This window comes from Pteropus medius, unplaced genomic scaffold, assembly GCF_902729225.1.
Source record: "Pteropus medius unplaced genomic scaffold, Ma_sr-lr_union100, whole genome shotgun sequence".
Taxonomy (NCBI): Eukaryota; Metazoa; Chordata; class Mammalia; order Chiroptera; family Pteropodidae; genus Pteropus; species Pteropus medius.
In genome coordinates, this window is record NW_024342466.1 from 2,594,452 (window position 1) to 2,600,750 (window position 6,299).

A 6,299-nucleotide genomic window follows, 5' to 3' on the forward strand; every position below is an offset into this window, starting at 1 on the left:
TAGAATTTAACGGGTATGAGAGTTCCTAAATTATTAGGATACATCGTCAACATACAGAAATCAATAGCTTTCATGTATAGCAACACTGACCAGTTAGATTTACGTAATATCATGGGGATCTCATTTATAATAATGAAAAAAACTGCTCCCCCAAAATAAAACAATAGTAATAACATCAAGAAATTTAAGAGCCTCTATTAGGAAATCTATATATTCTAAGAGATATGACATGAAAAACTTCACAGATGTATAGTAGGAATATATGTAAAGATGTAACTTTCTCCCAAATTCATAGATTTAATATGTTTATTACAAAAAATCATTTTAAGTTTTTTGGGGGGGTAATCTCAAAAAATTATTATGTCAGATATCTGAAAGTTAAAAAAAAACAACATTACGACTAGCCTAGATAATTTTGATAGATGACGGTGTGTGGGTAGTGAGCAGCCTCGGCCAGGTATTACACAGGTGCAGGGACAGGTAGGTCCCTGCAGCGGGGGCTCCCGTCTGCTTCTCCAGGGCGCCTCCGTTCTGTTTCCGGCCGCGTCCCCGACTGCCGGGGCGTGGCTCTCACGCCATCGCCACCGCTCCGCGAACGTGCCCGGTTCTGCTGCGTCTCTGCCTGTCCCACCCACCGCGGCCCCCCGATCAGCAAGACTGCACGCCCTCTGAGGGGAGCTGCCCTAAGCGCTGGCCCTGCCACCGGCCTGACGCGCACACAGCGGGCGTTTGTGGGACAAGGTGTTGCCGGCCCCCGAACAGAGGTAAATCGGCCGAGGGCACGGAAGTCCGCTTGGGAGAAGACCTCCCAAAACGTCCAAAGTGAGGCTCTGCGCGAGTAGGGTTATAGGGGATTTCTATTTTCTTTACATTTTTTTCTGCACTTTCTACATTAAACGCTACGTGAAATGTGACTTTAATACTGTTGAAATAGTAAACAAAACGATTTAAACAAAAATCAAAATTAATGCGGAAAAAGTCATGATAAAAATCATGCTCGTTTTAAAGACAGGATAACGGCGCCTTGAGGCAAAAGGAAAAACTGGGAGTACTGATGTGAAAACTTCGTTCACCTGTGCTTTTCCGTTGCTTTCGCTCTTTTACATGGATGCATTAAAATACCATTTGCCCTGATCACTGGGGTTTTGGGTGCCCCCCGACATTTTGCACCCGAGGCAAATAAATGCGTCGCTTTCTCAGGCTAGTCTTGGCCCCTCTAACAGCATTTTAAAGGACTGTCTTTGGAAGGACATGTCGCGGCAGACTCGAAGAAGGGACACTCGGTGGGCATAGGACGACAGCCAGGCGCGGGTGTCCGGCCGCTGTGGGCGGGCGGACTGCGGCAAGCGCTGGGCTCCGCCGCAGGGGCAGCGCCGCCCGGCTTCTCCATCTGGCGGCTTTGCACAGCCGCTCGGCCCAGACAGGAGTCTTGGGCTGCGACGCAGGAAAGGCTTCTAGGGCGGCATTGTAGCCCCGCTGCCGCGACCCCAGCTCCCGCGGGAGGCCCGCGCACAGCTGGGGAGGCCCACGCACGACCGCAGGGGCGCGTCGTTCGCGCCTACACGCGGGCCAATCACGGCGCCGCCCCTGTTCGTGCCGACCAATGGGGAGCGCCCCGCCAGGCGGTGGGCGGGCCGCCGGCGGCCGTTATCCGACGGGCCCCGCGGTGCGCGCCGGGAGCTTTCGCTGCAAGGTGGCTGCGGCGCTGAGAGGTTTCACGTGTGGCGGCGGCGGCGCTGCGCCGAGGTGCGACGGGCGGGCGGGTGGCGGCGGTCGGCGAGGCGGGAGGCCGGGGGCTCGAGCGGGACGTGGAGTGAAGCGCAGCGGTGGCGGGGCCGGGCGGCGAGCGCCTCGGGCCTTTCCCGCGCGTCCTGGAGCGGGAGGGGGCGGTGCAGGCGAGGTGTCCCCCTGGGTTTGCGTCTCAGTCGGGTGGCCTTGGCGGTCTGGAATCCCCCCTTCAGTACCTTTACTTTCGGTTCCGAGCGGGTCTTCCAGCCTCGCTTCGCGGGGGCCAGCGCAGACTTGCACCGCAGAAAGCTCATTCAGCGTTACCTTGGGGGCCTGTCGTTTAGGGGTTGTTATGACCCCAGGGAAAGGTGGACATTGACTCGCGTGTCTATCGTTGTGACAGCGGCGCCGTGTCTACCACGGGCGGGCCCCGGCGCGGGAAACGGGCCTCGGTTCTCCGACGCGTGACGGATGCAGAGGGGGCCCGAGAGGCACACGGGGCCCGCCTCGTTCGAGGACGTGCGGAGGGCGGCAAGGCCGGGCGCTGGCAGGGTCTCACGGGCGGTGCCGAGATCTCCGTCCCTCTCCAGAGGCCCGCGGCAGTCTGCTGCGGCGCGTTAGGCCGTGGGGGGACCTGACGAGCTTTGCGTTTGGGAAAGCTGAGTCTGGCCAGGTGGGAGGGTCAGGGTCTTCTTGGCCGAGATGTGACCTGAAAATGACAAGGCCCTGCGGTCCTGGGATTGAAAACACGGGAGGGAGTGGTTCGGTAAACGCCACCGAGGAGAGCAGAGTGAGAATGGGGGTGCACCTAGGGGCGGAATTGCTGAGTCACGGGGTCTTTCCGTAGTGGACGTTTCGAGGATCTACCAGATTGTTTTCCTCGGTGGCCCGGCCGTTTTACGTCGCCAGCAGAGGACGAGGGCTCCGCTTTCTCCACATCCTTGCCAGCCCTTGTTTTCCTTGTTGGGGTTTTTTCTTTTTTATGGCCATCCTAGTGGATGTAAAGTGGTACCTCCTTGTGGTTTTAATTTGCATCTCATTGTTGAATAATGATGTATTGAGAATCTCATCTTGTGTTTATCAGCCATTTGTATATGTTTGGAAAATTTAAGTCCTTTGCTCATTTTTAAAATTGGGTTGTTTGTCCTTTTTTGTTGTTGATTTGTAAGAGTTCTTTATATATTCTGGATAATAGACCCTTATCAGATGTATGATTTGCAAGTATTCTTGTAGTACTAAAATTTTTCCTTTTGTCAAAGTGTTTGATCTCGGGTGTCTGTTCATATTTAAGAATGAAGCTTGCGACACACTGAATGGAGATTAGAATGCAGAGTCAGATATGAATGAGAATCTAGCTTGTTAAGACATATTTAAGAGATCTACAAAATGTAAATGCTCTTCTAATTTTTTCAAAGATATGTTTTTTTAGTTTAAAGTGTTATTTATGTTAAGTAATGGGTTTATGTCATGAACAAATTAATATTACACTTTTTCTGTTTTAATTGGTAATGTGATAGGTGTTAGTAGATATTACACATGTAAAGAAATACTCTTTGGGGTTCTCAATACTTTTTTTTTAAGAATATGAAGTCCAAAAAGTAAGAAAACCTCTGATCTAATGTCTCTCGTTTTGAGAAACTAGCTTTGTTTTCATCTCACTCTTTATCTTAAATATTGACCTGACATTCCTAGAGTAGGATCGTTACCGACTTAAATAAAATTCCTTAAGCCAGGAGTTACTAACTTCAAAATTTTAAATGTAGCGTAGAAGTCCATAAATCCTCTACGTGTGTGTATGTGCATTTTCTCAGGGAATTGAGTATGTGACCTCTGTCAAATTTTCCGAAAGTTCATAATCCCAAAGGTTAACAACCTCTTGCCAGTCATGGCAGTAAAAATATTAAAAGGCTAGTAAGCTTTTAGTATTAGGCCAAATTTTTTTTTAGCTAAAAAGGGGTTTTGAGACATTAAATTGGAGGCTGAATACTTCCAGCTCAGATAGTCCCTAAGCTTCACAACTGTACATCTGTCTCAACTTGTGTGTGTTACAGGCACTTAGAGCTCAGGTATAAGAATGAATGCATCTCCCTTGCTCCCCACCCAAAAGCAAAATAATAGAAAAGTGTTCCTCCTCCCAGGTTCCTCGTTCAGTGAGTGTACCATCGGTGATAACGAGTTCACTTTTATACGCCTGTTATGCTTCAGAAGGACAGAGACAGATCCCTTCTGTGTCCTCAACACTTAGTATTTGAGTTAGCAAGTAAGATTTGGTTATTGGGTAATTATATTAAAGAATAATTCTCTAGAGAAGGGTATTTATTCTTGAAACAGGAATGTGATTTCTTTGTAATAGTGGAGGTATATGCTTAATATCATTAGGAACTTTCATTTAGTTTCTAAAATGTCTCTAACAATTTGTATTCCCGCTGGCAATGTGTGTTTATTTCCACATCCTTCCCAGTATTTGGTAATATCAGGGAGTGTGTGTGTGTTTGTTGCCATTCTAGTGAGTGTGAAGTGGTATCTTGGTGGTTTAAGTTAGTATTTTCCTGATGACTAATGATGTTGAACTTTCTCATACACATAAGAGCAATTTATACGCCTTACTTGTGTGTGAAGTAAATGTCCAAGTATTTTATATAATTTTGTTGCATTATCTTCTTTTGAAAAACTTCTCTTTGTGTGAGTTCTTTACATAATCTGGGTACAAGTCCTCTCTGTTAGATATAGAAATCATAAATATTTTCTTCCAGTCTTTGGCTTGTCTTTCTACCTTTTCAGTAGTGTCTTTTGATGAGCAAAAGTTTTAAAATTTTGCTGAGTTCATTTTATCAACTTATTAACACCTTTTTTATTCTGTTCCAGAAATCTTTGCCTGTCCCAAAGTCATGAATGTATTCGCCTACGTTTTCTTTTGAGACTTTTTATAGGTTTGGTATTCACATTCAGAAATATGATCCATCTCACTTTTGTTATTATGTATGATGTGAAGTAGGAGTTCAGGCACTTTTTTCCCCTTGCAAAAACCTACTTGTGCCAGCAGCATTTATTGAATATACTTTAGATCTTTCTTTCCACACTGAATTGAATTAGTGCCTTTCCCAAAAGTCAAGTGGCTTTCTGGATTCATAATTTTTTCCTTAATCTCTTAGTCTAGCATATTACACTGCCGATACCATAGCTTCATAAGTCTTGAAATATATGTCATCCAACTTTCTTCTTCTAGATTATTTTGGCTATTCTAGGTTCATTGACTTACCATATAAGTTACCATCAACTTGTCAACTTCTACCAAAAAACCTTCCACGCTTGATTGAAATTGTTTTGAATCTGTAGCTCAATTTGTAGAGAACAGATCTTAACAATATTGAGTATCTCAGTGCATGAACACCCCCGGCCTGCCTCCCTGCACAAGGAAGTCCCGGCTGCACAGCCAAGACAATTCTGGGGCTTTGGTGCTGTTGAGAGGGTCGCAGCAGTGTGTCCGAGTGGGAGGTGGGGGCTGAAGACCCCGTGCACAGAGCCCCCGTCACCAGGATGAGTCCCACCTGCCTGCCTGTCTTCAGGCTCAGCCAGGATCTGCTTAATGTCATCCTGCTTCTGACCTGGTACTGACACGCGGGCCGGATCTCATCCCCACACGGAAGAGGCAGTGAAACAGGGCAGTTAATCACTTGATAGAAAAATATGTCGCAGCAGAAACTGTGCTCAGTGACCACTGTGTCTGAGAGGTGACCGTGCGCCATCCCGGGGCCAGAAAGACACAGAGCACCGGAGATAAGGGACGCTGGGGACAGGGCAGTGGCCCTTGTGTGCGGCAGAGTGGGGGCCTGCAGACCTTCTCCCTGACTTCTGGCTTCCCCCCACTTGGGCTGTTGGCCTCTGGAGACCCATTTCTCTGGGAGCTTTCTGAGAAAGGAAATGGGGTTCCTCCTCCCGAGCCCCCCAGCTGAGCAGGGGGCATCCAGGACCCCCTGGGGGTAGCCCTCAGAGCCCACCAGGGAGCAGAAATGCGACCCCAGGCCAACCTGACTGAAGGGCTTCCATCTCTGAGGCCTCCCACTTCCCAGTGAAGACAGTTCCGCTGGTCGATGGGACACGGCAACAGGGGTACCTTCTGGGGGGGGTGCCGATGTAGCTGGGATGGGGTGTGTGGAGCCTGAGCCTCTATCCAAGGACCTCCCCTGAGGCCACAGGGTGTCCCTCTGACTCCTCTCCTTCCCACGCTGAGGGCAGCAGGGCTGGCTCTGGACACGTGGGAGAGGAGATAGGAGTTCCATACCCTCCCTGTTGAAGCCCCAACCTGGGGCAGAGTCCCAGTGGCGCCTGCCTGCCTTCGCCAGAGCACTGGCACCAACGCTGGGTCTGCTCCCTCGGTCAGCCCTGGCCGAGCTCCCGAGACAGGGCAAGAGGCTGGACACGCCTTTGCGGCCGCTGTCTTGCCAAGACCTCTGCTCACGCTCGTGACGGGCCGGGGTTGTGCTGGCCTCTTGATGCAGACCCTTCGCGGGCTCCGCCCAGATGCCCTCTGGGGTGGGACTGGGAAGGGCTTTGAACTGATAGGAGAAAGG